The sequence below is a fragment of the Bubalus kerabau genome, chromosome 2, assembly GCF_029407905.1.
Source record: "Bubalus kerabau isolate K-KA32 ecotype Philippines breed swamp buffalo chromosome 2, PCC_UOA_SB_1v2, whole genome shotgun sequence".
Classification (NCBI taxonomy): domain Eukaryota; kingdom Metazoa; phylum Chordata; class Mammalia; order Artiodactyla; family Bovidae; genus Bubalus; species Bubalus kerabau.
Genome location: NC_073625.1, coordinates 196,718,407 through 196,727,387, shown reverse-complemented (window position 1 = coordinate 196,727,387; position 8,981 = coordinate 196,718,407). Strand labels below are relative to the sequence as shown.

The window sequence follows — 8,981 nt, the reverse complement described above, 5'->3', positions numbered from 1 at the left end:
CCTTCCCAGACAGTGGCAGAAATCTGACCCTGAAGCCAGGTCACCAGGAGAGAGACATGGACATCAGTCGTCGTCACTGTCATGTTTAAAACTATGAGAAACAGTCCAGATCAAAGAGCACTGTCCTCAGACTGTTGAAATTCAATATTCTCAAGGTGATTCCATTTAAATCCAGGTGCAAATGTTTTAGGGGCTTCCCGGGTGGCTCCGAGGTAGAGAAAGTGAAAGAGAAAGTGACAGTTGCTCAGTCGTGTCTGACTCTTTGTGGCCCCAGAGACTCTACAGTTCATGGAATTCTCCAGGCCAGAATACTGGAGTGGGTAGCCTATCCCTTCTCCAGGGGATCTTCCCAACCCAAGAATTGAACCAGGGTCTCCTGCACTGCAGGCGGATTCTTTACCAACTGAGCTGTGAATGAAGCGGTAAAGAATCTGCCTGCAATGCAGGAGCCAGAGAACACACAGGTTCGATCCCTGAGTCAGGAAGATGCCCTGGAGGAGGGCATGGCAACCGACTCCATATTCTTGCCTGGAAAATCCCATAGACCGAGGAGCTTGGTGGGCTACAGTCCATAGGGTCACAAAGAGTCGGACACAACTGAGAAACTTAGCAAGGACACATTCAGGCACGCACAAACCTTTTGGGCTTCCTAGGTGGTTCAATGGCAAAGAACCCACCTACCAATGCAGGAGACTTGGGTTCAGTCCCCTAGAGAAGGAAATGGCAACCCAAGTCCAGTATCCTTGCCTGGAAAATCCCATGGACAGAGGAGCCTGGTGGGCTATGGTCCATGGCGTTGCAAAAGAGTTGGATAGGACTTAACAACTAAGCAACAACTACAACAGCAAATCTTTTAGTTTCTACATATATTAAAATAAGAAGAAGTGGTCTCTGGCTTGTTTCCTGCTGTTTTCATGTTCATATTCTCAATAGGTAAGCATTAAATGCCCCTGGGCTCTGAATACACGTGGGAAACTCAGATGTATTGCTTTATCAGCATTAGGCCGGCTTATTTGGTTTAAAGGCTGAACCAAAATAATAACATGTAAGGATGACGTGATTGTCCTCAAAATGACATTATTATACTTGAGAAGGAAGCCAGGCTGAGTTTTCATCCAGTGGAATGAAAAAAAGAGGTCTGAGATGCATGCCTGGACAGCCAACAATCCCATATTTCATAGGAACAGAAGGAGAAAGTCCACAAAGTTAAATTTCCATTTTTGAGATAAGAAAAGCCCATAGACCTGAGCAGAATATCTTATTTTTTATTTTTTTTTTTCAGTAAAGTTAGGATTCTCTTATAGGCATGAGTCACAGATACACAGACCTGACAACACTGGATCCCTGGAAATATTTCTCATAAGAATGGAGGGGCTCTGAGTCTTGATTTTGAACTCCTGAGGACTTCTGACTTGCCATCTCACTGGCTCTATGCTTGCGGCCCAGACTTTTCCTTCTGATTTCATTTCCTGTGACCATGTCTTAATGATCATTTGAGCTTCTTTTATTCATGGGGTCACAAAGAGTTGGACAAGACTGAGCAACTGAGCTGAACTGAACTGATTCATCCTCACCATCTTGAGATAAACATCTGTCATGGAAATTAACCAAAACATGTAAAGGTTTGAATTAAAATAAACATGCATCATGGAAATGAACATATTTAACATTAAGTATATTGAACCATGAGAGAAGCATGGAGGATTCCTTTGAAAACGGTAGCGTTTAAATATTTGATTTGCAAAAGAGAACAGCTTGGAAATGGTGAAGACCAAAATCATGGCACTGTGACTAATGATGAAGAGTCTATGAAAGATGGTTTAACCTCAGGATGCTCGGTGGGGGTCTGCCTGGTCTTCAAGGTCCTCCTGACTGTGAAATCTCCATGCTTCCCCCTAACCTAGGCCCACATTTCTCCCAACAGGGGTGACTGCCACAACCCCCTCACCAGCTCCTCTTTCTTCCCCCCTCAATTTGATGAGCCTACCTATGCCTGACAAATAAACCTAGTGAAGAGACAACTTCAATCAAGCTGATCGCCTTCTTAAAAAGCCTCCATTTGGCCTCCATCACCTGCTGACCCAGGTACAGATGACTCAGCAGAAGACTATCTTTAGAAGCCCCCTAGCTTTATCCTCCGGAGAAGGCACTAGCACCCCACTCCAGTACTCTTGCCTGGAAAATCCCATGGACAGAGGAGCCTGGTGGGCTGCAGTCCATGGGGTCGCTAAGAGTCGGACACGACTGAGCGACTTCACTTTCACTTTTCACTTTCATGCATTGGAGAAGGAAATGACAACCCACTCCATGTTCTTGCCCGGAGAATCCCAGGGACGGGAAGCCTGGTGGGCTGCTGTCTATGGGGTCGCACAGAGTCAGACACGACTGAAGTGACTTAGCAGCAGCAGCTTTATCCTCTGGAGAAGGCAGTGGCACCCCACTCCAGTACTCTTGCCTGGAAAATCCCATGGACGGAGGATCCTGGTGGGCTGCAGTCCATGGGGTCACTAAGATTCGGACACGACTGAGCAACTTCACTTTCACTTTTCACTTTTATGCACTGGAGAAGGCAGTGGCACCCCACTCCAGTACTCTTGCCTGGAAAATCCCATGGACGGAGGATCCTGGTGGGCTGCAGTCCATGGGGTCACTAAGAGTCGGACACAACTGAGCAACTTCACTTTCACTTTTCACTTTTATGCACTGGAGAAGGAAATGGCAACCCACTCCAGTGTTCTTGCCTGGAAAATCCCATGGACAGAGAAGCCTGGTGGGCTGCTGTCTATGGGGTCGCACAGAGTCGGACATGATTGAAGCGACTTAGTAGCAGCAGCAACAGCAGCAGCAGCTTTATCCTCAGCTTTCTCTTTCAATTTTCCCACAAATATCTTCCCTCAGCTAAACAAATGTAGTCTCTGAAAAGCAATTCACAGCATTTTCTCTCTGTCAGGGAAGATTCACAGCACTTTCTACCTTGTTAGAGTTTGATTTTCAAAAAGGCAAAATTAAACTCTGGGCAAATATCAAATGAACACATGTTAAAGATTTTATTTAATTTATTAATTAATCACTAAAATGCTACGACCAGTTCAAAGAACATCTGAGAAGCTATTTAAGGCAACTTAATAAAATCATGTTAGAATAAGATGGTTAAGTTAGATATAAAACTGGCAAATGTCCAACGGACTATAAAATTTTATGGTCATAAGTTCCAGCAGACAGAAATCATTTGTATCAATATCACATCAAAAAGATTTATTCATCTTATTATTTTGGTTAGTGATAAGAAATGAGATAAGGAGAATTGAGTTCATTCTCCTGGTCAATCCTTGAGTGACCTTTGCCCCTGAATGATGCTGAAGGACATGTGACTCACCTTTTTTGTTATGTTGCTAAATTTTATTTTTTTTCTAACAACTTTTATAGATTTCAAGCTGTTGGTCCCCCTCCACCATCCTTGTGAAAACCGACTTTGTTGCCCTCTCTCTCATAAGTAAGACAGCCAAAATGTCTAACCAGCTTATAATGAGTAATTTGGGATTGCTAGTTCTTCCTCGCTAAGTACAAGCTGAAGAGGGCAATAGGATATTTCTATGCATCCATATATTAATACAGTGAATACCAGGAGCCCTGTTTTTGGTTCTTTGGGGTACATTATTCCAGTTATTATGCTTTAATTAATTGTGCATTCCTGAAGAGTCTGTGCTGTAAGCTGGTCACCGCCTAAGGTATGTATCAGTTCAGTTCAGTTCAGTCACTCAGTCGTGTCTGATTCTTTGCGACCTCATGAATTGCAGCATTCCAGGCCTTCATGTCCATCACCAACTCTCGGAGTTCACTCAAACTCATGTCCATCAAGTCGGTGATGCCATCCAGCCTTCTCATTCTCTGTCGTCCACTTCTCCTCCTTCCCCCAATCCCTCCCAGCATCAGAGTCTTTTCCAATGAGTCAACTCTTCACATGAGGTGGCCAAAGTATTGGAGTTTCAGCTTTAGCATCAGTCCTTCCAAAGAACACCCAGGACTGATCTCCTTTAGAACGGACTGGTTGGATCTCCTTGCAGTCTAAGGGACTCTCAAGAGTCTTCTCCAACACCACAGTTCAAAAGCATCAATTCTTCTGTGCTCAGCTTTCTTCACAGTCCAACTCTCACATCCATACATGACCACTGGAAAAACCATAGCCTTGACTAGACGGACCTTTCTTGGCAAAGTAATGTCTCTGCTTTTTAATATGCTGTCAAGGTTGGTCATAACTTTCCTTCCAAGGAGTAAGCATCTTTTAATTTCATGGCTGCAATCACCATCTGCAGTGATTTTGGAGCCCCCCAAAATAAAGTCTGACACTGTTGCCACTGTTTCCCCATCTATTTCCCATGAAGTGATGGGACCAGATGCCATGATCTTCGTTTTCTGAATGTTGAGCTTTAAGCCAACTTTTTCACTCTCCTCTTTCACTTTCATCAAGAGGCTTTTTAGTTCCTCTTCACTTTCTGCCACAGGGGTGGTGTCATCTGCATATCTGAGGTTATTGATATTTCTCCCGGTGATCTTGATTCCAGCTTGTGCTTCTTCCAGCCCAGCGTTTCTCATGATGTACTCTGCATATAACTTAAATAAGCAGGGTGACAATATACAGCCTTGACGTACTCCTTTTCCTATTTGGAACCAGTCTGTTGTTCCATGTCCAGTTCTAACTGTTGCTTCCTGACTGGCATAGAGGTTTCTCAAGAGGCAGGTAAGGTGGTCTGGTATTCCCATCTCTTGAAGAATTTTCCACAGTTTATTGTGATCCACACAGTCAAAGGCTTTGGCATAGTCAATAAAGCAGAAATAGATGTTTTTCTGGAACTCTCTTGCTTTTTCCATGATCCAGTGGATGTTGGCAATTTGGTCTCTGGTTCCTCTGCCTTTTCTAAAACCAGCTTGAACATCTGGAAGTTCACCATTCACATATTGCTGAAGCCTGGCTTGGAGAATTTTGAGCATTACTTTACTACTGTGTGAGATGAGTGCAATTGTGTGGTAGTTTGAGCATTCTTTGGCATTGCCTTTCTTTGGGATTGGAATGAAAACTGACCTTTTCCAGTCCTGTGGCCAATGCTGACTTTTCCAAATTTGCTGGCATATTGAGTTCAGCACTTTCACAGCATCATCTTCCAGGATTTGAAATAGCTCAACTGTAATTCCATCACCTCCACTAGCTTTGTTCATAGTGATGCTTCCTAAGGCCCACTTGACTTCACATTCCAGAATGTCTGGATCAAATTCCAGTGATCACACCATCATGATTATCTTGGTCGTGAAGATCTTCTTTGTACAGTTCTTCTTTGTATTCTTGCCACCTCTTCTTAATATCCTCTGCTTCTGTTAGGTCCATACCATTTCTGTCCTTTATCGAGCCCATCTTTGCATGAAATGTTCCTTTGGTATCTCTAATTTTCTTGAAGAGATCTCTGGTCTTTCCTATTCTGTTGTTTTCCTCTATTTCCTTGCATTGATCGCTGAGGAAGTTTTTCTTATCTCTCCTTGCTATTCTTTGGAACTCTGCATTCAGATGCTTATATCTTTCCTTTTCTCCTTTGTTTTTTGCTTTTCACAGCTATTTGTAAAGTCTCCTCAGACAGCCATTTTGCTCTGTTGCATTTCTTTTCCATGGGGATGGTCTTGATCCCCGTCTCCTGTACACTGTCACAAACCTCATTCCATAGTTCATCAGGCACTCTGTCTATCAGGTCTAGTCCCTTAAATCTATTTCTCACTCCCACTGTATGATCATAAGGGATTTGATTTAGGTCATACCTGAATGGTCTAGTGGTTTTCCCTACTTTCTTCAATTTAAGTCTGAATTTGGCAATAAGGAGTTCATGATCTGAGCCCCAGTCAGCTCCCGGTCTTTTTTTTACTGACTGTATAGAGCTTCTCCATCTTTGGCTACAAAGGATATAATCAGTCTGATTTCGGTGTTGACCATCTGGAGATGTCCATGTGTAGAGTCTTCTCTTGTGTTGTTGGAAGAGGGTGTTTGCTATGACCTCTTGGTATGACCTCTTGCTATGTTCTCTTGGCAAAACTCTATTAGCCTTTGCCCTGCTTCATTCCATATTCCAAGGCCAAATTTGCCAGGTGTTTCTTGACTTCCTACTTCTGCATTCCAGTCCCCTATAATGAAAAGGACATCTTTTTTGAGTGTTCGTTCTAAAAGGTCTTGTAGGTCTTCATAGAACCATTCAACTTCAGTGTCTTCAGTGTTACTGGTTGGGGCATAGACTTGGATTACTGTGATATTGAATGGTTTGCCTTGGAAATGAACAGAGATCATTTGTCGTTTTTGAGATTGCATCCAAGTACTGCATTTCAGACTCTTTTGTTGACCATGATGGCTACTCCATTTAGTCTAAGGGATTCCTGCCCGCAGTAGTAGATATAATGGTCATCTGAGTTAAAATCACCCATTCCAGTCCATTTTAGTTCGCTGATTCCTGCAATGTCGATGTTCACTCTTGGCATCTCCTATTTGACTACTTCCAATTTGCCTTGATTCATGGACCTAACGTTCCAGGTTCCTATGCAATATTGTTCTTTACAGCATTGGACCTTGCTTCTATCACCAGTCACATCCACAACTGGGTATTGTTTTTGCTTTGGCTCCATCCCTTCATTCTTTCTGGATTTATTTCTCTACTGATCTCCATTGGCATATTGGGCACCTACTGACCTGGGGAGTTCCTCTTTCAGTATCCTATCATTTCACCTTTTCATACTGTTCATGGGGTTCTCAAGGCAAGAATACTGAAGTGGTTTGCCATTCCCTTCCCCAGTGGACCACATTCTGTCAGACCTCTCCACCATGACCCGCCCGTTTTGGGTGGCCCCAGATGGCATGGCTTAGTTTCATTGAGTTAGACAAGGCTGTGGTCCATGTGATTAGATTGACTAGTTTTCTGTGATTATGGTTTCAGTGTGTCTGCCCTCTGATGCAAGAGGTATATATACCAAAAATCCCTCTAAATGGGAGAAGCCACAGCAGGTAAAGGAAGGACGCCTCAACCTATTCCTTCTGGCCTTTCTTGGGAAGGTTTTTAGCTGCTCCCTGCATCTGTAAACCAATATTCGGTCCTGCTCAGCTTAGAGACATAGCCCACTAGGCTAGAGCTGGAGCATTCTACTCCAAGAACCTCTTGGGTGAACCAAATACAGCCCTGCCTCAGCTATTTTTTTTTCTTTTTTTTAGAAGTTGAAGGAATAGAGAAAAAGAGAAGGACTTTTGAAGTGGGAGTGTATGACATGATATGAGAGTCCCTACAGCTGGACCAAACCAGATCAAATGGCAGGGCTTCGAGGGCCATAAAAGTCTCCAGGCAAGACAACGTGAACATGAGTCAGACACAGCCTTGGTCCCAGGCCTGCCCTGGTCACCCTGTGTAATCCCTTCTGTGTTTCATCCTTGTCATGAAGGGAAGCCTATTAAGTGCCTATCAGTTGATTTGAAAGCCTGTGACCTCAGGCATGCTCCCATTTCAGAGGTCCTGCCCAAGGGCCTATATAATCTTTGAAAACTCTAGTCATCTTCTTTCCTGTCTTAGTACTGGTTTAATACTCAGTATCACAATTAAATAAAGAACAGAAAAGAAAAACACATCAGGGCAACCGACACAGGCAATTTAGTCAAATAAATGTGCTTTGTTTTGAGTTAACTCAATTGCAAATAAAATGAAACAAATAAGGGTTGAAACCTATATCTTAATTTAAAATGAAAACACTGTTTTCAAGTGTCTTATTTGGCTCCCTATGGTTACATGAAAATACTTCCCCCCAAATCACTCCTAACCCAGGTAAGAGAAGCCAGTACACTCACTTACTTACACCCTTTATTTGGTCATTAAAGCAAAAACAAAGCTAAAAGTGCATTGTTTATAACCTTTAAATATGCAACAGGGTATTGTAGCTTGTAGAAGCTACCCAAGAGTATGTGTACACTTACAAAATGAAATGGAAAGATCCTTACAAAGGCACACGCTTAATAATTCAAGTAGGTTGAATAGTTCTTCCCAGACACCAGCAGTTCCTTAAATAAGCACTCTAGTGTGGCTCTCCTAACTTCCAGGGCTTTGTAAATCCAAGATTACTCTGTGTGTAGCTGCAAGCTGCCTGTCACACATGAGGCATTAAAGAATACAATATTTGCTATGAATATTCTCACGCTTCTGATTTTGTAATAGTCAGGGCAGGCCAAACATTCACTATATTAAGACCATGCTTGTGTCCCCAGACCTAGTTCTTTCCATCAGTCTGGCTTTATAAATGCAGATGATAAACCAAGTCTCATTTATACGGTGTATCTTATGCAGAAAAGGTCTGTGACTTCAGGTATCTGGTCAACCTCAAGAAATACCAGCACAGCCAGTATAATAACTTCTTCAGATAGCCATTGCTAATTTACTGATGGCCAGTTGCCATTAAATGAATTGCGAAATTACTGTGATTTAGTTTCTAGGTGATCCTGATACCATTAGAAGCATGCCAGAATGGACTGATGGAAATGTAAATTGCTCAAAAATTTTCTTTAGTAAGACTGACCAGGACTTCCCAGGTGGCGCAGTGGTAAAGAATCCTGCCAATGCAGAAGACATGTGTTTGACCCCTGATCTGGGAAGATTCCACATGCTGTAGAGAGACTAAGCTCTTGCACCACAACTATTTAGTCTGTGCTCTGGAGCCCAGGAGCCAAAATTACTGAGCCCACATGCTGTGACTGCAGAAGCCCATCCACCCTAGAGCCTGTGCTCTGCAACAAGAGGAGCCACTTTAATGAGACGCCCATCCAGCACAACTAGAGAAAAGTCCTCACAGCAACAAAGACCCAGCACAGTCAAATAAATAAATAAAAATTTCTTAAAAGGACCAACCAGAACTTGCTTTTACAAAAAAGCAGGTTTTGCAGACAGTCTTGATGAAACCAGAATCTGAGCCTCCCACTT

At 42.9% G+C, this 8,981-nt stretch overlaps 1 non-coding gene across 1 annotated transcript; it reads left to right on the top strand.

Annotated features, from left to right (window-relative positions):
- The first annotated feature begins 8,187 nt into the window (after positions 1-8,187).
- On the top strand, positions 8,188-8,319 carry LOC129645144 (small nucleolar RNA SNORA72). The gene has a single exon (XR_008711234.1). It is a non-coding gene; the product is annotated as a small nucleolar RNA SNORA72 (small nucleolar RNA).
- Positions 8,320-8,981: the final 662 nt, after the last annotated feature.